Here is a 25,847-nt window from a genome sequence, read left to right as displayed (position 1 = left end):
AATCGACCGTTGTTAACCAGTGTCGACAGAATCAAGTTCGGATTTCTAAAAGTGGCAGCCAGGGGTCGTGACCATCTACCCGCAGCCTGCTCTCTGGCCCCATGCCCCACCGCTCCTTCCCACCCCCGTCCCACGGAGCTCTGGCTGCGTTGGAACACTTCTACTCCCTGAGCATGTCCTCTTCGTGTTTCTGAGGTTTTGCTCACGTGCTTCCCTCCACCCGAAACACAGTATTTCTTATTTGGCCAACAGATAATACATGCGATCTTGCAATGAAGAGATAAGGACAAGGAATAAAGCATGATTTTTGCTCTCAAGGAGCTCACTACCTAATGGGAAGCACAGATAAGAAAACAAATTTCGAAAGAAGTATGAGAGTTACAGACATAGTAATATGTTCTGGATTTGATGGGGACATTTGATGGGGGCACTTAACTTTTGTTATGGATAAGAGACTGATAAATACAGCACGCACAAAATCCAGGGAGAAAAGAGGGCCCAGTCTCTGATTTAAGAATCCCCAAAATAAATAGGAAGAATTGACGTGTGGCCACAGGATGGCTATATTTAAGAGCTCAATCTAAAAACATTCAGCTTATTACACGTAATGTTTATGACAGGCTGGTTTTTTGCTAAGTCTATTTATTTTTCTAGTAATCTTTGTACCCAATGTGGGGCTCGAACTCCCAACCCTGAGATCAAGAGTTGCATGCTCTTCTGACTGAGCCGGCCAGGCACTCCCTGTTTATGACAGATTGTAATCACAAACTCAAATATAACTCGTTTACTTTACGAAGTCTTTGCTATCAAATAAACACAGAATCTGTGGGAACCAACGTGGAAGTGCAGGATACCAAAGGGAGGCCAAGCGTTGGTTTACACATACAGAGACTGGAGCGATTACTTCCAACAAATTACAGAGCATACTGAAACACAAGTGAAAGGAAGAAGTTCAATGCCATGCTGAAAAGTGAAGCTATCATCCTGTATTTAAAGAGTATGACATACTTGCTACTATGTTCACTCTGTTATTTTAAATTGTTTTTTAAAAATTCTTTTTATTAAAGTATAATGTGAAGAGTGCACATGTACAATTTTATTTAAAACAAAACACACCAACAAACACCGATCTGTCCTTTTAATTAAGAAATAAAACATGACTAGTATCTTGAAAGCTCCTAGAATTCTCTTCCCCAGCTGCCTCTCCCTCTCTTCCCATGAGTGGGGGTCTACTCTCTTGTTTTTCGTGATAATCACTCCTTTGTCTTTCTTTATAGCTTTACCATCTACATCCTACCACCTAAACAACACTTGGGTTTTGTTTTTGGAAAACCGCACAGCAAACACCAGCCTAGCAATCTAAGGAAAGAGCTGACACTATGTGGAAGGCCAGGAGAGGAGAGACACAACAAGGGCCTAGTCTGGCTTCAGGCTCTCCAAGGATTTATGAGCGCCTCTCCTGGACAAGTCAGAGGGCAGCTGAGAGTCCTGAGAAACAGAGGCCTCGCTGCCTCTGGGCTGTTGTCACAGCTGTAATGCCAACCAAGAACCAGACGTCTGGCAGGACTGTGGTCAGGTGTGGGCTGCTCTCTGTCATCTGTTTTTTTGTTTTTTCTTGTGGCAAACTATATATAAAACTTACCATTTTAACGGATACAGCCCTGCGGCATTAAATACATTAACACTGTTGTGCAACCCTCCCTGACATCCATCTCCAGAACTTTCGTCTTCCCTGGTGAAACCCTGTCCCCCACCACCCCAGTGATGACTACATGACTTCCCGTCTTTGTGGAGACAGGCGCCGCCTCTAAGTGGAATCACACCGTATTTGTCTCTTTGTACTGGTGCATGTCACTCAGCGTCAGGTCCTCAGGGTTCATCCACGCTGCAGCATGTGAGAGGATTCCCTCCCTTTTTCAAGCCGAATCCCATCTCATTCCATGTATCTACTGCGTTCCGTTCATCCGTTCGTTCACCTGTTGATGGACACTTCGGGTACCTCCACATTCTGGTTACTGCGAATACTGCCTCTATGAACACGGATGAACCGAGAACTCTCGGAGATCCTGCTTTCCGTTCTTCTGGGTATCGACCCAGAAGTGGAATCGCAGGATCCCATGGTCATTCTGTTTGGCTTTTCGAGGAACTGCCCTACAGTTTTCCGTAGTGGCTGCCGTTCATTCCGCACTCCCCCAGCACTGCACAGGGCTCTGATTTCTGCAGGTCCTTGCCAACACTTAGTATGCTCTGTTTTTGATAAGAGCCATCTTAATGAGTTGTGTAGTAGTATCTCATTGTAGTTTTTATTTGCATTTCTCTAATGATTCGTGATGTTGGATAGCTCTTCATGTTTTAGTGGCCATTTGTCTACCTTCTTTGGAGAAATGACTACTCAAGTCCTTGGTCTGTTACTGAATTAGGCTGTTTGTTTCTGCTGTTGTTGTATCTTCTGTTTTTAAGCTGTGTCATACCTCCCGCTCATGGGAGTACATATGAGGAGGAGGAGAAATGAGCACCCTCAGATAACCAGCCAGGAGGACACAGAGAGGAAAGTAGGAACTTCGTTAGTACATGATCAAAGAGGGAAAAAATACAGAAAAGAATCTGTAGTAGGCTCTCCCAGCACAATGTCTTCAGGTAAAAAAAAAAAAAACAACAAACCAACAAACAGTACACTCCCGGAAGAGGTCCTGATGACGGTGACCGTAGCAGCCAAGGTGTATTCTGTTCTGTAATGTATACAAGTAAGGTATACAAGGTATCCTGGCCTCACCCTTCATCTTCCTCATGGAGACGGCCTCTGTCCACTCAGTGCACCAGATCTCCTGCTTTCTATCTTGCTCTATCTCCCATTTTGAGGGGGCATGTTTTCAAGTAGCTTTTTTTTTTTTTTTACAAAGGGGGCATAGGAGGCAAATATTTTTAAACTTTGCATGTCTGAAAATATTCTTATTTTATTCTTTCATTACTGATTAGTTTGGGTTGGTATAGAATTCTAGTTGGTGACTATTTTCTTTTGGAATTCTGAAGGAATTGTTCCACTATCATTCCTGCACTGCTTTCAAGGAACCCAAAGCCATTGTAGTTTCTGATCCTTTCCATGGGATCTCTAGCTTCTTGGGATACCTTCTCTTTGTCCTCAATGTTGTGAAAGCTCATAACATACTTTGGTGGGGAGTTACTGTCCTCCATTTCGGGGCACACTCTGGGTTTTTTCCAATATGAAAAATCAAGTCCTTTGTTCTCTATCCTCTATTCCTCACAAATAGAGAACTCACAATATTTGGATGTTGGACGTCTTTTCTATTTTCTTATTTCTATTTTCCATCTCTTTGTCCTTTTGTTCTGCTTTTTGACAATGTTCCTCAACTTTATTTTCTATTTCTTCTATTACCAGTGAAAGCAGTTTCTGGGAAACAGCATCATCCTATTTGTATGCTCCACGACAATAAAGAAAAGGGCACACCTTCTGAGCAAAGGTTTCAGGCAAGTATAAAGGGAAAATGGAGCCAAACGTTACAAAGACCAGTCCTGGCTGTAAGACCAGGTGAATTACGCATGCATTATAGGTGCAGTGTGTGGCAAGGGCTATTGTATTCTTTTGGGTTTACTGAATAGCCAGCTTTACTCAATTGTTTTCTGCTCAAGGGAGTTGTTATAAAGTTTCTTCCCTGATGACCCTGTGTTCCAACTTAAGAACAGAATTTCTCAGTGGTAACATCTTGCAATGCCTTTGTCTCTCAAATAATTTGTCCATTTCACATAAATTGAATTTATTGGCATAAGCTGTTCATAATATCTGCTTGCTTTACTTTTAATGTATGTAGAATCTGCAGTGATGTTACCTCTCACCTCTGATACTGGAATTCTGTATCTTTTCTCTTTTCATCCTGACCTCTAATCTGGGTAGGGGTTTATCAATTTTATTAATCTTTAAAAAACAGGTTTTGGTCCTACTGATTTTCTTTGTTCTTTGTATTTATTATTTCACTGCCTTCTGCTATGATCTTCATTATTTCCTTTCTTCTACTTACTTTGGGTTTTCCCCTCTGCTTTTCTTAGTTTTTTTGAGGTAGAACTTGACACCATTGATCTGAGGCCTTTCCTCTTTTCTGCTATTACCATTTAGTGCTATAAACTTCCCTCTTAATGTTGCTTTAGCCATGCTCATAAATTCTAACGAGTTGTATTTTCATTTTCCCATTGAAAAGACGATCTAATTCTTCTTGTGATTTCTTCTTTGGCCTGGCCATTATCTAGAAGCATGTTTAGCTTCCAAATATTGGAAATTTTCCATATATTATTATTATTGATTTTTAATTTAATCCCAATGTGGTAGAGAACATTGTTTGTATGATTGAATGCCTTTAAATTTATTGCAGCTTGTGTTAGGGCCCAGAATGATCCGGGGAGAATGCTCTAGAGGAGATCTAGAGCGATCTAGAATGATCTAGAGGAGAATGTTCCATGTGTCCTTGAAAATATGTGCACAGTTCACTGAAATGTTCTGTACATTTCAGTTGGGTCAAGTTGGTTCACAGTATTCAAATTATCTATATCCTTACTGATTTTCTCTCTACTTGTTCTCTCAATTATTGACTGAGGAGTGTTGAAATCTCTGACCATAACTGTAGGTTTCTCTATTTCTCCTTACAGTTCTATCATGTTTTGCTTCATATATTTTGAAGCTTTGTTAACATGCATAAACATTTAGGACTGTGTCCTCCTGATGAATCACTCTCTTCATTATTATGAAATGATCTTTTTTATCCTTATTAATATTCTTTGCTCTAAAATCTACTCTGTCCCATATTAATAGAGCCACTTCAGCTTTCGATTTTCTTTGAATATCCTTGAATGCAAAGAACAAATAGCCATGCATATAGAACCACCATCTCTTTAAAATGTCTGACACAAATCATAACAGTAACACATTAACAAGTTCTGAGTGGTTAAAAAGATTTAAAAAGATGACCCCCAGAGCAGGGCAGTATTATTCCTCAGACTGACAGTGTCAGCATCAGTTGGGAACCTGATAGAAATCCAAATTCTCAAGCTCCACACCAGACCCACTGAATCAGACTTTGTGGGTTAGAAATCTGTGTTCTAACAACTACACCTGGGGATTTTGAGGCATATCAAAATTTGAGAGTCACTTCTAGTTTCTGATTCTAGGAATAAATATTTGGATCAAAGTAAGCCAAAAAATACTTTTTTTCTTTAAAGATTTTTTTTTTAAATTTATTTGAGAGAGAGAGTGAGAAAATACAAGAGGGGAGAGGATCAGAGGGAGAAGCAGACTCCCCACCAAGCAGGGAGCCTGATGCAGGACTTGATCCTGGGACTCTGGGATCATGACCTGAGCTGAAGGCAGTGGCTTAACCAACTGAGCCACCCAAGTGCCCCCAAAAATACTTTTTTGGGGGTGGACCAAATGGAAGCTCTCTCTAGCTAGAAGGATATTTTTGCAACTCTACATTTCTATGAGGTTGCCCCAACCAAAGGCCCATTTTTGTGTAAGTTAGTTATACAATAATACTCCTGATTAAAGTGTAATAACAGATTAAGTAAGCATACAGAAAAATAAATTCATTTTAAATAGAACCATATTTCAGGAAGAGGGAGAAGCATTCACTGCCTTGAGGTTTTAGCTGTGATTTTTTAAAAGTAGGAAATACTGCTTGTGGAAAGATTATAATGAATTTTCATTGCACATGACTACTGAGTCTTAGGGATAAATCAAAGCTGGGTATGGCTAAAAAATTCTCTCCTCTTAAAACAACTTTGTTTTCCTTTAAGTCTAGTACAATACGTGGGTCACTTATCTTCTCAGTGAAGTTTCCCTACTGTGCAGTTAGTCTGTGTACATATAATTTTTTGAGTGCTATCCCACACAGGTGGATTCTTCTTCCCTTTATTTAAATAAACTCTTATTCCTGGAGAGAACTTTTTTTTTCTTCTTTCCTGTTCCAGCTAGTCTGTACCATTTTAAAAGCTCCTTTCAGGTGTGGGGCTGCACTCAGTTCTTCATACATATTATCTCATCTAATCCCCATTGTAACCCTGCCAGCAGGTATGACATTCTCCATCAGAGATAGGTAGAGCGAGTGGCATGTGGCCCAGCTGCTAGGGTCCATGTATGAGCTGAGCTGGCAGTTTACTCCTAGACTTCATCCTGGAGAATTCCCATTGGGACCACCATGCCTACTAGTTATAACTATGAAACATAAAGAATACAGAAAGGAAAAAGGCTCATGATCTAAAACAAATGAACAACAACAACAACAAACCCTTTCCTTTAAATTCAAAACTTTTTTAAAAAAATATTTTCATTTTTTTAGAAGATTTTATTTATTTATTTGACAGACATAGATCATAAGTAGGCAGAGAGGCAGACAGAGAGAATGTGGGGGGGGGGAGTAGGCTCCCCGCTGAGTAGAGAGCCCAATGCAGGGCTCGATCCCAGGACCCCAAGATCACAACCCGAGCCAAAGGCAGAGGCTTAGCCCACTGAGCCACCCAGGTGCCCCTAGTTCAAAACTTAATAGATATTTGAACAGTAAACAAACTGGTTTATTTCAGCATACATGACATATTTCTCGGTATGAAGGGAAACCTAAGGAAGGAGAAGAAAGTCCTTACCTTGGCACTTTGTAAATTGACTATATACAAACACACACCCTCACACAAACACCCAAAGCCAAAAAAGTTCTTCCAATAAAGAGCAGCAGGAGTCCTTTCAGTATATTGCTTTTCATTTAATACAGACTGGACTATATACCTGTATTAAATATGCTTAAGTTTTATTTTTAATAGAAGTCTTTTATTTGAGCTACATATACTACTTAAAAAAATTTTTTTTCACAGTCAGAAAGAGCAAGAATCACTAATTATAGTATGGAAATTTTGTCATACATCGATATTGGGTATTTTAATATTTTATGTATAACTTACTGATTTGAACCATTCAGTAAATAAAATTTAAAACTTCATTTTCAGAATCACAGGAAGAAATTAGGTTCAGATTAAAGCTTGGATACTATTTACCCAATTGGGATGGTTTAACTGGTGGTTTTCTCTACAAAGAATGGTAAACAGAGCTCCCATACCTCTTCTAATTTCCTTGTATCAGAACCAAAAAAAATATTTAATATTTGCTTTGTACCTTACACAAGAAATTGAAAAAAAACAAAACAAAACGAAACAACAAAACCATGCACAGAGTAGTCAGTGGTCAACAAAAGAAACTGAAAGCCTAAAACAAGAGACACTTTGGAGGATGAAGTGATTGGTCTTTCCTCTTTGTTCTCTTTTTCTAACAGCACAAAAATGGAAGTATAGAAAAAGTATTTTCAACATGCCAATAAAAAAGTAAAAAGAATCACTTGGCTTGAAGGAGCTTTAACAATGTAACATTAAGGAGAGCAGAGGCTGTAAAATAAAACCAAAAAAATATGTCCACAGAACTTAGAAATCAGGAAAAAAAAAATAAAAACAAAACAAAACAGAAAAATGCTCACAAATTGTCTGGACAATTACATGCAACCATTGACTTGGTTTGTTGTGATTTCAAACGAATTCCTCTTAAAATTTGTGATTTATATGTGACCATTTACACAGCTCTTATCTATGATTTCAAAGGTGATCAGTTCAAAGCTTAATGAATTTTCTTGATATTGAATTGTTAAACCTTTGAAATCTTATATTTCAGTAATGTACTATTAACTGAACATTTAAGCAAAGCTGTGAGATCTAGAGAAAATTCAATCTCTTCTGATGATTAAATTTCAGTAATTGAACATAAAAACATTTGGAACAAAAAGGGCTGTATAAATGAACTGTCAGCATATATTACAACATTACAGTGTTGCTTAGGTAAGAAAATGCTCCTGGAAGAAGTTGGCACAATGATCAGCCAATTGGAAAAACAGAGGAAGTAAGCTATCACTGAAATAACGAGGAGGAATTCCATTAAGGCTCCAGGCCAGGTATGTGAAGGAGGTGTGATTGATATGCAGGACTGTGAGATTAACTGTGTGGGACATGCTGAGGCCGTGCCTACATGCATCGCACATAATGCTATATTTGGTATCAGAGTTTGACTGAAGGGGTGTTTACAGAGTCATTGCTCTTACAGGCTCTTTTCTCTTAAACGCCAAGGATTCTGTTTCAGCCATGGCGTCAGCAAGGGAGCATTTTCACGAGGAAAAGAAAAATAGAGTCATGGCCAGGGTTAGTCTCATATTGAGATGTGATTAGTGTTCACTTTTAGTGTCAACAACAATTTAAAATGCTACATTTCATACAAAGGCAGGGATGACAATGGCCATGAGCTCATCAAGTCCCTATGTTCCTATCAGTAGGTCCTTTTGGGTACTGCTAACAAATGGTAAGATTTTAGAAGCCAGCATAATGACATGATATAAAAACAATTTTAAAAATTTGATATTTATGAGCATGGGAATATGGAAGAAGTCATTGTTTTGAAGCTGCTTCTAGAATTGCTACAGAGCATTGGAATCTAGCTCAAATTAACAGAACATCCTTGAAATATTCAAAGACAAGAGTTAGCTCTGAGTATATATTTCCAGTGCAAGTGACCTCGTGATGGAATAGAGGTTAGTTGGATGGATTTGCATATTCTGTCTTTAAAATCTCCTTTCAAATGGAATAAAAGCGAGACTCTGGAAACCTAGCACAGCAGAACCTTGTTAATGGATCATGGCTTTTTATTACATAAATTCTGACACAGTGATGATTAAATGATGTTTTTACTAAACTCACCTAGTGCTTGTGATGAAAGTGTAAAATCTTAGTCTGTAGGGCGAGTGATACTCCTGTTTATCAACATCCCAGTTACAGAACATTAGAAATGACCAAGCTGGGATTCCTAGTTCTGCTCCCTGCTCCCTGTGTCACCCTGGTCAATCACTCCATTCTCTGTGGCAATTAAACATGTAAAAACTAGGCACACTGAGGTCAGTTTTAATTACCTGCAAAATTTTCTCTAATAAAATAAGGATTGACAACTGGCCTCAACAGAGGTAAAGCAAATAACCTAAAGGTATTTACTTTTTCCATACCTTATTCATTATTTAGTAATGCTATATCATAACTACACTGCATCATTCTCCAAAGACCAAATTCAGATAGACACATTCTAATCTCATGGGCAAAAGGAAGAAGCAGGGCAGTGGGCCCTGTCAGATGAGTCCCTGTTATCTGAATCCACACCCGCAACTGGGATAACATGTGGTTTTTTAAATGTTGCTTTGTTCTGCTTATCTTTTTAGAGAACGACATCCTCACACATTTAAAATAATAGTCTGTTCTAAAGTTATCAATTTAATGTGACTTAGAGGCATTGACTATCTTCTAGGCACAATTCCGTGTACTTAAAAGATGGTGCCTCCCCCTCGAGGAGTTTACAATCCAATTACCATGGGCTCCAGGAGAGAAGTGCAAAGTACAGGGAGGTTCAGTGAAGAGAAAGGTTTGATAGAGCATTAAAGAGAATTTAAAAACATGGGTAAAGGTGACCTCTGCAACGAGACTCAAGAAGCAATAGAACCATGAAAGTAAAAGATAGGGAGAAGAAAAGACATGAAGAAAATGGTCAGGAAAGTCCAAAGAAAATCAGGTTGTGGCCAAAACCCAAGTTGTGTGTGGGACAGTAGCAGAAGAGGCTGTCAAGAAGATCGGGGAATAACACTTAGGATCTTGGATTCTTCTTTTTAAGAGTCCAGACAGAGGGGGGATAAATGGAGGCCACACTCTTTGTACAGACAATGAATCTGAAACTATGTCAATTAAGTACAAGATACATTGTCTTCTTTTATTGGCTGTGGGAGCTCAGTGAGCACAGGAATCCTGTGTTCTAGCTTCTGAATCTCCAGAGTCTTCCATTGACAAATGCCCAAATTCTTTCTGAATATTTATGTAAATGGACAAATAACTAAATTGACTAAGGTAAATGTGAAAAATTTAATGTTACTCTTGGTATATTTTTTCATACTGGTAAGTTCCTATGTGATTTATTTCAAATGAATAATAAGCACATGAAAAATTCAATGGGATTTTCTTTTCTCCACATGATTTCCTTTCTAAGTTGTTCAGAAGATCATATAAATATTAAAATATTAACAAATACTATACACAATGAGTTAATGCCACAGACTTGTACTAGAGACTGGTTTTGCATATTATCAAGTAGATCTTTGTATGAAAAGCAAAACAGGTATTTTGCCAAAGATGACATCTAATAATAGAAAAATCTTTTTCCTATCAGTTTTTCCTTAAAAATATCTGTTCCTCATATCTGCTTTTTAAAAGGTTGTTTTACATTAGAAATGCAACAAAATCTCTTGCAATGTTTGCAGAAACCCTTATCTAATACTCCAGAATTTTCCCTCCTCATTGGCCATTGAACTCTTGGAATTGGTCAGAGTGATAAAGGCAATAAGAGCTTCTCCTCCTACCTCTGGCATTATTCAAGCAAGAAAGGATTTTAAAGAAGCTATGGTTTAAGAACTCTCTTGTTCATCAGGATGCCAAGGGTATCTGTAGGTCAGTTAGGGAAATGATGCAAAGAACTTCCCTCTGAAAGGATTCTCCAGAAATTACTTCTGGGAAGGACTCAGTGCCTATTACTAACTCTGGTGAGCAGTAGGAGTGGAGAGGCTGGTAAATGTGTCTTGACATATGGAAGAGAGGAAATCTGGTGTTTCCTCCCCTCACTAAAAACCTCTGCTCATCACTGGACATTAATAAAGAGGTGAAGAGATGACTTGTGAATTTTCTGTTATAATAGAGGGAGCTCCCAAACACAGCAGTGATTATGGATGAAGAATTTACCTTTCTCCCCTTTCACATAAACACACAGGAGTGCCTTTCTATTTGTTAAAGAAGGTGATAGGAGAACTTCTGATTTGTTTGTTTGCTTAGTGTCCAACTCCTGCCTTTTCCTGCTGTACTCTGCAACTCAAAAAAGAATGCTTTCCCCGTAAACCGCCCACGTAAGTCACGCGGGCACATCTGGAGAGCTCTAAGTGTATCTGTACAAGGCAACACTGTAGTAGTATTATCAATGTTGAACAGCGGTTTAAGTGGTTTACATAATCCCAGATCAAATTAGCTTGATTCAGATCAACAACTGATACTGCAGAAGAAAATAAAAATTAGGGATCCAAGAGAAGGGAGGTTAAACTTCATTTAAAAAACAGAGTATAAGTTGTCATTAGATACAACCTATACATAACACAAAAATTCATGTTTTATAACAAATCATAACCTACATTAACCAATCCTAATGAAATATTTGGGAGACTCAGTGATTCTGGAATACAAGATTTTCTTACCTAATTTGTTTGGTTAAAAAAGTCAGTTTATCATAAACAAGAACCATTTTGAATGGTTCACATATTTAATCCAGGCAAAACAGCTTTAGTTTTTTGGCACAGTCTGTTCACACTAAGTGTTCAGAAATATTTGTGTCAATAAATGAAAATTTTAATTACTTTTTGTCCCTTGAAAGCACAACAGGGTAATATAAGTGTACTCTTCCATAGAGTATAAACTTTTAAATTATTCTTATTTGTAAATAAAATTTCAAATTCCAAATAAAATGATGGGACTAAAATCAGAAATATATATATATATATATATATATATATATATATATATACACACACACACACACACACACACATATGTATATATATATATATAAAATATATATATATTGTTTGCTAACTGTCAGAGGACCCACCCACTGAGGCTAAGAGTTTTATAGACTTAGTTTTACAGAAAGTTTCCTTGGGAGCATTAACATGTAGTCCCATTAAGCATATAATATGTATATTTTATATATATATATATATATATATATATATATATATATATATCACAGTGCTCTTGATATCATCAGTTGTGAATATTCAAAGGTAAAAAGTCTTTACATTTCCTATTCAGAAGACCAAATTTATCAGGAAATAGCTTTTGATTACAAAGAATGCAGCATTTATGTCTCGGCTAACCCAAAGAAATAAAGCTCAGTAAAGAAAATAAAGCTATAGTAAATTGCTCCAAAGCAAAGGTAAAACGATCACCCAATTAAGCTATAACTTTAAAAAATCACCTTGAGGTTAAATTGGAAAGAAATATGAGGAAAAGGGCAATTAAAGATCAGTCTTTTAAATTTGAGGTCTTCTCATTGACAATAAAAGATTCAGTTACTTAAACTGTTTTTTGCTATTTCATTTATGAGTTGCTTTTAACAGTATTTCATCCCTCAACAGAGGAAATAAGGAATGCTTTTTAGAAAAAAATAAAAAAGCTATACCAGGCTATAAAAATCTTTGTTAAGAAAAATAAACTGATCAAGATTGATCTCCAGGGTTTCTCAGAAGTTCACCAATTCCAAAATGTTCACATAAATTTCAAAAGGGAAGAAAACAAAAAACTTCTGTATAATAAAATGCCTAAAAATTTGTTTAGGGGAGCACTGGGATTGATAATAGTCATATTTTGTGAAGTGCTTTTAAGTATAATTAAAATAAGAATGCATCTATTTTCTCTTCTGGAATTGAAGCTCTGTTCTCCATTACTAAGAAGCACAGATCAATTTTGTCTACCAATTCTTAAGGAGTTTTCTAGAATAGTTTGTTCAAGAAAAGGTTGAATGTGCTTTGCTTTGGCAATACTTTGGCAGGCAGGACTGTTTTTTCAATTTTTTTTTTTTTTTAAACCTAACAGCAGTGTGACTACTAAATATGTCTACAAAGCAAATGCAAGGGAGATTTCCTCTACATTAAAGCATACTGGAAAGTTATTTCTTTTTCAAGAGGTCTTTACTATTAGTTAATAAGAGAGCAAGTGAAAATGATAAAAAAAAATTATCACATGACTGAAAAAAGATTGGTTATTTCCCTTTGTTTTAAAATTCTCTTCCCGCGTCTTTTAAAATCCACTAAAAAGACAGAGTTTGCTATAAATGTCGCTGAAATGGGATGGATAAATGGTTAAGTATGACTGAAGGTGGCCTTAATCTAATGTACCATTGTCTGTCAGCTAATCTCTCCTGGTTTAACAATCTGAGTTTAACTACTTCATGATGAATGAAGGGAGCAAATGACCTGAGTGTTTCAGACCATAAAACAGGCTTAGGGAAATAAAAGTTGCAAATTTAATCGCCAGCCTTAGACTGGCCATCAGTGGCGATATAGCTATGGTTTTAACAGAGACGAAGAGTTTTAAAGGAATTGTCTAAGTGTACTATTAGGTAATGAAATGCTGATCACTTACATTTAAGTTACCATTTACCCTAAAGCAGCCTACTATATGCAAGATTTGCCGTTACATGAGCTCTGAACTGAAAGGTGGTGCGCTGTCAGAGGACCCACTGAGGCTAAGAGTTTTATAGACTCAGTTTTACAGAAAGTTTCTTGGGAGCATTAATATGTAGTCCCATTAAGCAAAAAAAGACTCCGGTTGTTAACAGCAGGAGGTCTATTGTTCAAGAAGAAGTACATTTCTTGAGAGTCATTATGAGGTGGGGGGGATCCTTTTTGCCATTCTGCATATAAAATCTTCTCAAAAAGACATCTGCTGTTTAAAAAAATTCCACCTACTTTTACTACTACAACCTTTGTTAATTTTCTCCAGTTCTCTGCTCTGACTTAAAAGTCATTTCCTTAAGAAAACAGATGACAGACAGGTTGAGTGACTGATTACATTGTGCCATCACTTTGTTTTTCTCAGAGGCCTCGGTTTAAGAGGATGGATGTTGGTGTAAATGACAGAAAGGGGAGCTTCGCATACGATTTCACTTCTGTTCAAAGACAAGCTAATGTAACCTCACTACGGTGCAATCAACTTGACAAATGGACACCGTGCAAACCTCTGCCTCCCACTGAAACCCGAGAGGCTGGTTTACCCAATATTCTCCCTGTGGACGGAGAAAGACTTCATGCTGCTAGGCTGTATAATGGGTTCATCTGATAATTCTTTGCACGTAATGAAATTTGATAATATGGAGGTGAAATGCATCTCAAAGAATGAAGCAAGTTAATGAACTTATAAAACTACACTAAGGTCTTTTAAGACCTGAAAAAATAGAAAGAGGGACCCAGCTCAAACGATGTTGGGAAAATGTAGCAGTTCTCATGCTTAACTCTGCAATCAATTAAAGATATATGGCTTTTACTTACAATGAATAAAAGATCCTAACTCTAAGGAGTACAGCTCTAGTTAAACAATTCAATATAATCTGTAGGCTTTGGCGTGCCTTATCTTTACCATCAGATTTTGCCAGACTCAGGTCTTTACCTCAAGAATTTTATGTTATTTTATTCTGTTGAATTATTTCCCTGGAAGCTTAATATTTTTCCTTTTAAAGTGGCAAATATCTTAAAGAATTTATAAATACTGTCATACGAAATTGATAAAGAGTTCATCTGGAGATTTAAACATATCTTAAACAGGCTATGGATACAAAAATCACAAGAATCAGGGCTTCATAAGGAATACAAACTTCAGCTTTAAAGTCATAGTGTGAATCTTTGCTTTTTCCAAGTACAAATGTTTAGATAAATTATTTAAGAAATACACGGTATCGTATATGTTGCAGGCAAGGCTGATTTCAAATCCTCTGTAGTAAAACTGTCTATTGGTATTAATGCTTGCAAATAAATAACCATGAATGTAAACTGCAATCAGAAGCAGTTTTAACACATGTAAATGTTGAATGAGGTAGAATTTTAGTCTTATGTTTACTTTGCTGTTGTCACAAATAAAAAAAGCACTTATGAAAACATTTCATGCTGAAGTGAATGGATTTCAACAGCTGCTGATTTGGTGACATGGAGAACCCCAGTGGAGACATCCTGCTGAATTAACGTTTTGGAAATGTTAAAAAGAAACTTCAAACAGACCTCGTTTAGCAGGCGGTCAAAGATTTTGCTCGGTGGGGATCATGTGAAGGCTAGCAGAGCAGTCACTCAGCCATGAATCAGACTTGTCAATAGTTGCCTATTTTCTCAACAGGTGACTCAAAAAGGCACACAGTCTATTTCCCCTAACATTTCTATGTTTACTCTACAGAACAAAATTATCCTAGACTTTGGCCTTATTTAGGAAGGCACAGCACACATGGGTGCGGAAATTGTGATTGAAGGGGTTTGAATATATTTTTTAAAAGTTACTCTTTCCTTCTTTTCTAACCAATAAAAAATTAGCTAAGCTGTATTTAACATCTAATGATTTTCAAGCAAACTTTCATCCTAAATTAGAAATCTGGAACAGATTCAATCAGAATTATGAAACAGGAAGAAATCCTCGTGATAACCCCAAATCAAACTCCCATTTTACAGCTGAGGAAACTGAGGCCCACAAAGACCTAGTAGAGATTTAAGTAATTTGCCAAAGATCACATATTTATTGATTAATGTCTTAGAAAAGAATGTCTATCTTCTGATTCCGGGGTTCAATATGATTATACTTGTCCTTAAGAAATAAATCAGAACTAGGCTTCATTTAGCAATGAAAAAATACCAAAGGAAAGACACCATTAAACTGGGCAAGTTCTCATGGTTCAGTGTTTTTCTGATTTGGCATGTTTTAAAATTTTTTTTTTCCTTTAAACTTGCCACAGAGATATAGAGTTAACGGAAAATTCCTTCCCCACATTACCAAGAAGTGGGGGTGGAAGAGGGCGGGTCGGGGGGAGGGTGAAAAGAGGTCCAGTACTAAGCTTTGTTTTCAACTCTCAACATTTAAGAGTTTAGTACAAATACAGAGTACAAAAATAATACAGCATCTGACTGTTACTGATTCAGATTGGCATTGTAAAGTGTGCGATACAAGCTACTATTATGTCAGAAAATTACCAGGTATCCATTAAATGAGCCCAGACTACTTTCTATTGTTCCTTTTTTTTAGTTGTTTTTGAAAGCCGAAGTACAGAGTTCAGTGAGAGTTCTCAGAGGTGACTCCACAATCATAGCCGTGCTCGTTAGCTTAGTCAACTTCACCTCCTGCTCCCTTCAACACAGTCATTACCAATCCATGCTAAAATGGAATCTGAATGCTTAGTAAGACACCTCATGCTGGCAAGACATTTCCCAGAAAAGTACCCTGTTGAAAACACTTTCTACACAATTCAGAGATAAAAATTAGTAAAAAACTTGAGTAAACGCCAGTCCCATAAACACATACACACAACCAAATACACAAACCTCCCAGGGCCTGAGCTCACTAATTCCTGTTATTGAAATTTACCTTTTAGAAGTTTAACTCTTCATGTCGCAAAGAAATGCAAAGGAAATCTAATGCAAAGGCTGATGGGAGTGTAAAAGACAGACTGGGTTTTTACATCAAAATGGAAAATGCCCTCATTCTGTGACTCAGAATGCCCACACACAGAAATTAAGGCCAAGAAGATAATTCAATAAGTTGAGAAAGATATACGTGCAAAGATTTTCATGGCAGTATTTCTTTATGGTAGTACAAAGTTGGAAATTAAATTGAGCTAAAATTGAATGAAGTTGGCAAGAAAATAAAGATATATATATATATATATATCTTTATGTATGTATATATATGTATATATACATATATATATACACTGGCATATATGCAGCTGTTAAAAATGGTCACTTATTTAATATAAAGCTACAGTTATATCAGCATAAGGACTAACACATAGATTAATAGAACAAAATAGAGAGCCGAGAAGTAGACCCACACTTACTTGGTCATTTGATTTTCAACAAAACACCCAAATTATCCAACTGTGCTGGGATTCCTAACTGAACACTATGTGTGAAAATAAACAACTAAACACCGCAACTCCTTGTACATACCCCACACAAAAATTAACTTTAGGTCTATTGTAGACCTAAATATAAAAGCTAAGACTATAAAACCTTTTGATGAAGGCAAAGGAGAATATCTTCGCGCATTGGGAATACGCAAAAGTTTCTTGAAAGACAGATAAGTTATCATAAAATAAAAAACCATTAACTTGACTTTCTCAAAATTTAAAATTTCTCATAAAAATACATTGAGGAGATGAAAAAGATAGCCGCCGACTAAGAAAAACTATTTTCAAAGTATGTATAAAAAAAAGGATTGGTATCTAGGATATTTAAAGAACTCCTATAACTTGATAATGAAAAAACCAACCTACTTAAAAATGGGCAAAAATCTGAATTGACTCTTCACTAAGAAAGATATATGAATGACCAATAAACACATAAGAAAAAGCACTCAACATCATTTGTCATCAAGGAACAACAATTTGAAGCCATAATGAGATACCACTACACACCCATCAGAATGGCTAAAATTAAAAGGACAGCACCAAATGTTGCCAAGGATGTGCAGGAACTGGAGCTCTCCTACATCATCGGTAGGACTGTTGAATGGTGTCTTAACAAAAAAAAATACACCTACTCTATGACCCAGCAATTCCACTTTTAGGGATCAATCCCAGAGAAATGAAAACATGCCCACAAATGACTGTACAGGAATGTTCACAGCAGCTGTATTCATTGTAGACAAAAACTGAAAACAATTCAGGTGTTTATCAAAAGGAGAATGAATAAACAAACTGTGGCATATTCATACAACAAAATACAAAATTTAGCAATAAAAAGAAACAGACTACAGATAAACACAACAACTCTGAGTAAAAGAAGCATTACACAATGGTGTATACTATGAGAGTTCATTTATATAAAGTTCTGGGACAGGCAAAAATAATATACCAGGGAAAAATATCAGAACAATGGTTGCCTTTGAGGGTGGTGAGTGCTGGGATTTACTGAAAAAGGACATCAGGGAAATTTCTGTGGTGATGGGAATGTTTTCTATCTTGATGGGGGTTTGAGTCATACAGACATATGGTCAGAACTTGTCAACTGATACACTTAAGATTTGTGCATTTTATTGTATAATTTTACCTCAAAAGGGAAAAGAGGAACCATAAACAAAAATTAAGTTAATGACATGAATGTTAAATTACTGGGGTCACGGCGGGGTGGGGGGTGCACCTGGGTGGCTCAGTTGGTTTAGTGACCAACTCTTGGTTCCCACACAGGTCATAATCCTGTGGTCCTGGGATCGAGGCCCAGGTCGGGCTCCATGTGCTCAGCACAGTCTGCTTGAGATTCTCTCCTTGTCCTTCTGCCCCTGACCTCCCACCCACTCTCTAAATAAATAAATAAACAAATACAATATCTTCAAAAATTACTGGAATAGGGATGGATGTTTGCTTCCTTCTTTGAAATGCATCCGCCCCAAAAAGACAGATGAATGGATATGCTGAAATATAGAGATATGTGATGAAGCAAGTATAGTAGTCAGAATGCAGGTGATTTGCAAGGAGCATGTTTAATTTTTCAATGTAACACTTTCCTGAACTGACATGTTACTTCTATTAACAGATACTCCTTTTATCTTTGTATACAATGAAGTTTAACTTTTCCTAAGAGAAAAAAGAGGATTGAACAATTTTCACATCCATCTATGGCAAATGTCAAAAGAATGTAGAAAATACAACTAGTATGGTTTGGTCAGTCATTTGAATATCAAAGTCTGTTACCCTTTGGAACAATATGAAAATGCAGTGACAATTCTGCCACCCTTTATTAAAAAGTCTCTGACATGGCTCAGAGCAAAGTATCTTTTAAAAATGATCTAGAATAACAATAAACTGTAAGCCACTTATACTTTAATTAGAAATATAAAGATTACTGAGAAATAATATTATCTTAAATTTGAATGGAAAGCTTTGTCAACAAAAAACATTTTGAATTTTGTAGATGGCTGATTTATATGCATGCAGAAGGCAAAGCAACATTTTTCCAATTATGTTGCACCAAAAAAAAAAAAAAATGGAGATAAACCACAAGATACTGTAGGACCCTCCAGAATCATGTATAATAAGAACACTTTATTATAATCTGAGTACCTTTACCATATAATCAGATTAAAAACCTAAGCTGTGCTCATATTCCTAAACCAATGTACTTTATTGATGAAAAGAAGAGATTGCACTCTTATTTTCTGGTTATGATTTTTTATTGGCAATTGAAACAATAAATCTACGTTGTATGACATTCTGGGATGATTTGGTATGACGCAAAATACCAGGCAAGGAAGCTGATCTGATAGAAGTGTTTTGGTCTCTTTAGATCATTTAAGTGCCAAATATATTACTATATATAAAATTCGATGATATACAGGGGAGTGTGCTTATGGTATTCAGTAATTTACAGATACTAAATTAACTATGCTACTTAATATAAAACCACATAATAGACCCCAGAAGGATTTCTTCATTTGGCTGCATGGAACAATGTGCTTTTTCCTCTCGGTTAGATAAATACTTAGCATCACAGGTCAATAAAGCAAAAGTCTGTCATTTAACTGGAATTGAGAATTTTTTAATGGTTATTGGATATAAGAGATGGTCAAAGTGTGAAGTTTAAGTCTTATTTACATTTTTCTTCCGATGAGTTATTTTAAAAAACACATTATCAGTTACTTTACCAACTGATTTCTTTCCTTATCTAATGTCTTCTTTATTTTCTTATTTAGTGTCATATTATAGTTTCTCAGCTTTCAAATAAAATGTCAATAAAAATTCATACTTTTTTCATTACTTAATTTAGCCACATTTAAAGACTGGGTCTTTTAAATAAATCATAAACTATCAGGGGGATTAATTCCCGAAACTCAACATATATGTGTATAGTTAACAAATTCCTTGGTTTATCTAATGAAAAATGTGACTGTAAAATAATGATGATTAAAATATCTCAGAAATTATGTATATAAGTGAGTACTGTCTTACTAATATTCATCTGGGAAAGCAACAATTAATATAGTTGTGGAATTCCATGTTGGAACTGTCTTTCACAAGCTGTGTGAATGTGTCTTCTCTCTCTCTCGCTCTTTCTCTCTCTCTCTCTCTCACACACACACATACACACACACGAAGTTGCCTTCTTTTATGACCACAATTTCAGACACAATATTCCTTAGCTGACATCTCCGAATGACCTGTAGTTACTCCTGAGAATCAAAGCCACCACAAAAAGTGATAAAGTTGCTACCGAAAGAATGTTTGGAAAATTATGAAGACATTTCTGAAAGTGGAAACTCAAACATATCACTAAAATAAACATACATTGCCTCCCAAGATGCTAACATGGCCACTTTGGAGGAACCAATACTTAGATGTATACACTCTGGAATGTGTGTGTGTCTGTGATTAACTGCCACATTTGAAGGAAGTATGCCAGAATGGAAAGAACTTTGTCGGCATCAAAAATCCTGGGTTTGAGTTTCAGCTCTGCCATTTGTAAGCTGTGCAAGTCTGGTAAGTCCTTTCACTTTTTTGGGTTTCAATTTCTTCATCTTTAAAAGAAGAGTTGATCTATTTCCAATAGAAATATAATGGGGGCCACATATATAACTTTTATAGCCCATTTAAAAGTAAAGAGAAACAGATGGAATTAATTATAATAATGTGTTTTTATTTAACCCAATATATGCCAGTTATTATCATTTCAATCTTTAATCATAAAAATCATTAATGAGATCTTACACTTTGGCAGCAGTAATTGAAATCCATGTGTGTTTTGTACCTACAGCATATATCCAGTTTGGCCCAGCCACCTCTCAAATGCTCAAGAGCTTCGTGTGGCTAATGGTTAACATACTGGACAGCACAGATCCAGACAGCAGTTCTTTCAGTTTTAAAAACCCTATTATTACTCTGTTGTCAAAATTAATATATTAATAGAATCCATACGAAATTCAGCCAAGGATATGAAAATTATAGGTTAAATACTTCCATAGGAGCTTGACTTTTATCAGCAAAGATTCATTAATTTCCTATCTTATCTAGCATTTATAAGCTGTGGATGATTTTTCCTAACATTGAATAATCATTAAGAAGTAAAGAACTGGCAACTATCTTCTGAATTCAACCCCAGAGAGTAGATTAACTAATCTATTAAAGTGGTTTATGTCTGTTAAATAATTGCCAAGTACCCATTTCATATTATATGATGCAGATTTGGCCTACATCTAAAGCTTAGGTCTTTAATCCTAAGAAACCTAAGACTATTTTCAAATGAATAAACATTCAAAGTTAATCCTGCAGTGACAAAGCCTATTTAATTTCTGCTTTGTTTGCCTTAGCCTAAATGAAATGAAAGGTCTAAATGCTATGAAATAGTTTTTATATTAGTGTACCATACCGCAAGCACATCAGTGTTCAATAATAGATATCATTATCAATTCTTGGCAGCTTATTATTGGGAACGACCATGCTCATTAAAACAGGTGATGATAGATTCTAACGGAGAAAAATGGACAAACTGTTAGCTGTGTTGTATACCTTAAAATTTAAAGACTGGAGTAGAACCTACTTGCATCACAGGACAACACCTCAATTATCAATTAAACTTGCAACAGACCCTTACAAGTTACTTATCTCCAGGTACAATTGTACATCATCTCAAATAGCTTTTGAGTTTGTTATACTAGACTTTACAAAAATTATATGCAGGTAGAGCTACCCTATGACCTGGCAATTGCATTACTGGGTATTTACCCCAAAGATATAGATGTAGTGAAAAAAAGGGTCACATGCACCCCCATGTTGATAGCAGCAATGTCCACAATGGCCAAAATGTAGAAAGAGCTGAGATGCTCTTCAACAGACGAATGGATAAAGAAGATACGGTCCATGTATACAACGGAGTATCATGTCTCCATTAGAAAGGATGAATACCCAACATTTGCATTAACATGGATGCAAATGGAGGAGACTATGCTAAGTGAACTAAGTCAAACAGAAAAAGTCAATTATCACATGGTTTCACTTATTTGTGGAACATAAGGAATAGCATTATTCTTCTAATGTTTAGGAAAAGGGAAAAATGAAGGGAGAGAAATCAGACAGGGAGACAAACCATGAGAGACTGTGGACTCTGAGAAACAAACTGAGGGTTTCTCTGGCCTGGTGATGAGTATTGAGGAGGGCATGTGTTGCATGGAGCACTGGGTGTTATACGCAAACAATGAATCATGGAACACTACATCAAAAACTAGTGATGTACTGTATGGTGACTAACATAATAAAAATAGTAATAATAAAAAATTATATGAAGGTACTCTGACATTACTATAATCTTTAGAACCTTCCTTTTCCTCTTAAATTTATAAGAGTAACAGCACACCCAAGTGTTTTTGTATCATTGTAAGTCACTGTATAATAGAAAACTTATTTTAAGTTTCCATATAAATTTTAGCATTATTTGTTCCATTTCTTTGAAAAAGATGGATGGTACTTTGATAGGAATTGCATTAAATGTGTAGATTGCTTTGATCTCCCTGATATGAGGAAGTGGTGATGCAACATGGAGGCTTAAGTGGGTAGAAGAAGAATAAATGAAACAAGATGGGATTGGGAGGGAGACAAACCATAAGTGACTCTTAATCTCACAAAACAAACTGAGGATTGCTGGGGGGAGGGGGTTTGGGAGAAGGGGGTGGGATTATGGACATTGGGGAGGGTATGTGATTTGGTGAGTGCTGTGAAGTGTGTAAACCTGGTGATTCACAGACCTGTACCCCTGGGGATAAAAATATATGTTTATAAAAAATAAAAAATTAAAAAAAAAAAACTTATTTTAAAAAGGACTTAATAAAACACCTCAAATGCTTTGTCAAAATGCAAGAGGTGTTTCTGAAAACCTCTGAAATTTATTTCAACATGATATATAGTGAAAGCTGATATTAATTCATACGTATAGGGGGCAACAGAACAACATATTTGATCCCTTAATAACTAGCATAAAATATGTTGTGTTTGTAAATTTGTCTATAAGATAAAATCATGTTATTTGAGGTCAACTTTCTACATGATTTGTATTATTTAAGGAGCATTCAGCAGAGCCAGCACAGTACACAATACTGTCTCGTTTCTGAAGTAAAAGGTAAATATTTATCACAGAAACCAGTGAAAAGAGTATTAAAGGTAAATTCAGGGAAACGCTTAATGTTATGTGGCCCATTCCTACTGTACTGCCTGGCACTTTGGAGTTGTTCAATATTTGTTGCATGAATGGCCATAGAAGATATACACTGTACAATATATATGTGTGTAAACACTATGGTCTGCATTCATTCTATAAATAAATAAACAAATACACACACACAACACATAACTACATAGGTACATGTTTTCTTTTCTTTTTTGAAGATTTTATTTATTTATTTGTCAGAGAGAGAGAGAGAAAGAGAGAGAAGGCACACTCAGGTGAAGCTGCAGGCAGAGGGAGAAGCAGACTCCCTGCTCAACAAGGAGCCCGATGCAGGACTCGATCCCAGGACTCCAGGATCATGACTCTGGGCGGAAAGCAGACGCTCAACCGATTGACCCACCCAGGCGTACACATGTTTTTTGTTTGTTTGTTTGTTTTGTTTGTTTAACTAGAGGAATCTGTTAGTAAGAAATTTAAATTTGACTTTGAAGTCTGAATCTTAGTTCTCCATTTGGGTGACACTGAGACTCAAATCTTGGGATCCCTGGTTGGCTCTGTCAGTGGAGTGTGTGGCTCTTAATCTTGGGGTTATGGCTTCAAGCCCTACATTGGGTATAGAGATTAGTTAAAAATAAAATCTTAAAAGGAAAATAAATAAATAAAATAAAATCTTTAAAAAAAATTCAAATCTTTTTTCTGTTTCATTCATTATGCACTGCATTCATTCACCGAGTTATTTATGTAACCAGCAATATGAAAGGTATGGGACTGATATAAAAAGAATAAATGTTTCATGAAAACAAACAGACCAATAATTATGAAAACAAAGGAATTGCTATTTGGGGAGGTTAAGAAATTTGCCCAAGGTAACCCAGGCTGTTGAGTACAAAAACCAGGTGCAAAATCTCAACCTATAGGTCTTCTAACTATCCCAGGAAACATAAGCCTAGAGCTGGTTAGGGGGTGTGATGGTTAATTTTATGTGTCAGCTTGGTTAGACTGTGGTGCCAAGCTTCTTGGTCAAATACCAGCTCAGATGTTGTTATAAAGGTATTCTGTAAATTTAATTAATATTTATATATCAACTGACTTTAAGTTAAGGAAAATATCCTTGATAATATTGGTGGATCTTACCCAATCAGCTGAAGACCTCAGGAGCAAAATTGTGTTTTCCAGAGAAGGAATTCTGCCTCAAGACCATAACATAAAAATCCTGCTTGAATTTCCATACTACCAGTTGCCCTACGGATTTCAGACTAAAGATTACCAAAACTCTGATTATGTTTCCAGCTTGCTGACTAGCACTACAGATTTTGGACATCTCAGCCCTCACAACTGTGAGCCAATTATTTAAAATTATTTAAAAATTCTCTCTATATACAAATATATCCTATTGTTTATTCTATTGGTTTTGTTTCTCTAGAGAAACTTCACTGACACAGGGAGTCATAGGAAATGGAAATTGGGAAGGCATCAAATGTGAACAATAATGCAATTCATGGATGTGGATAGGACACAAAAGAAAGCAAGGTAGCAAGGATAAAACTTAGGTACAAGAGTATGTAAGGGCCCTGCAGAAGACAAGAAGTCAAAAGGAAAAGATCAAATCAAGCCAAAAGAGGGTTTCACAAAGGAGGGAAGCAATATTGCAGAAAGGCCAACTAGGATGAGGGATGAGTTTAGGTCCTGGTATTTGACAATTAGTAGGACACTGGTGACCATGGCCAGTGCAACTGTAGTGGTGACTGGGATAAAATTCATACTAGATTCCTTTGCATCATCTACCAATAAATAAGAAGTAACTGGAAAAAGTTTGGCAATTGAGAAAAGGAAGAAAATAATAGCTCAAAAAAGAAGATATAATAGAGGGGAAAGACTTTAGAATGAGAGGGATATTTCTAAGTTGGGGGAGAGAAGACACTGGAGAAGAAGATAAAGGAAGATGGCAACTGTTGGGAAACCAAGTCCCAGAAGAAGTAGAATATCCCAGAAGATGGACTCTAGACCACAGAGGTACGGGTAACTCTAATCAGAAGTGTAAGACTTCTCAGTGAAAGGCAAGCAGTGTTTAAGTAAGGGACAAGTGGTTTTATGGATTGCTCTGAAGCTGGGGCTCCATGTCTTATTTCATTTATCCTTTATTTTCTCAGGGAATTTAGAGGTGACGTGATGGCTAAGAGTCATTACTAAATAATATATATGTTTCTGGTTCTATAAGGGATTAAAAAAAGCATGAGACCCATTCTCTGCCAGTCTACCTGTCCAGCTAATATGGATTACTATATTTTTAGTCACTAAACAAACAAAAAATTTTAACCATTGCTAGTACTGGGTTATGGAGTATATTGTGGGAAACTTTTAGCCAAAGATTCTAATCTCTGCCAGTTATCAGTAAAAAATATTATTGGTTCTCTGCCTTTTATCATTTGTGTAACTTTTTTTAATAGAGCTAGAAAACAAGATTTCTAATACATACTTTAGTTATAATTCCAATTATAAAAATAACTACACAATCTTAGCGGTCACAAGAAGAGACCACTATTATAAGAACATGATAAAATAGCACAGTATATTTTAATCTTACTATGTTCAAATGTTTAGAAGACTTTAGCTTGAGACTAGTGATGTGATCAACACTTCTTTTATTATTTTCTTAGCTGCGAATATAAAGTGATTACACAAGTAGTCTGTAACATTTTTTTCCTTAAAATATAAAGAAATCTTCATAATTTTCTCACTTTTTACTAAACTAGGAGATGGGTAGTTGGAAGCTAAAATCTTTAGGGT

At 36.2% G+C, this 25,847-nt stretch overlaps 1 protein-coding gene and 1 long non-coding RNA gene across 11 annotated transcripts in view; one reads left to right on the top strand and one right to left on the bottom strand.

The window, feature by feature from the left end:
• The window catches only part of STAU2 (staufen double-stranded RNA binding protein 2), a 324,564-nt gene that overhangs the window by 59,140 nt on the left and 239,577 nt on the right, over positions 1-25,847 (bottom strand). The window lies entirely within an intron of this gene.
• LOC309859260 overlaps positions 1-25,847 on the top strand; it is a 268,946-nt gene that overhangs the window by 19,240 nt on the left and 223,859 nt on the right. The window lies entirely within an intron of this gene.

The sequence above is a fragment of the Mustela nivalis genome (assembly GCF_964662115.1).
Source record: "Mustela nivalis genome assembly, chromosome: 2".
Lineage (NCBI taxonomy): Eukaryota > Metazoa > Chordata > Mammalia > Carnivora > Mustelidae > Mustela > Mustela nivalis.
The sequence above is the reverse complement of the archived record's forward strand: the minus strand, read 5'-3'. Positions and strand labels throughout refer to the sequence as shown.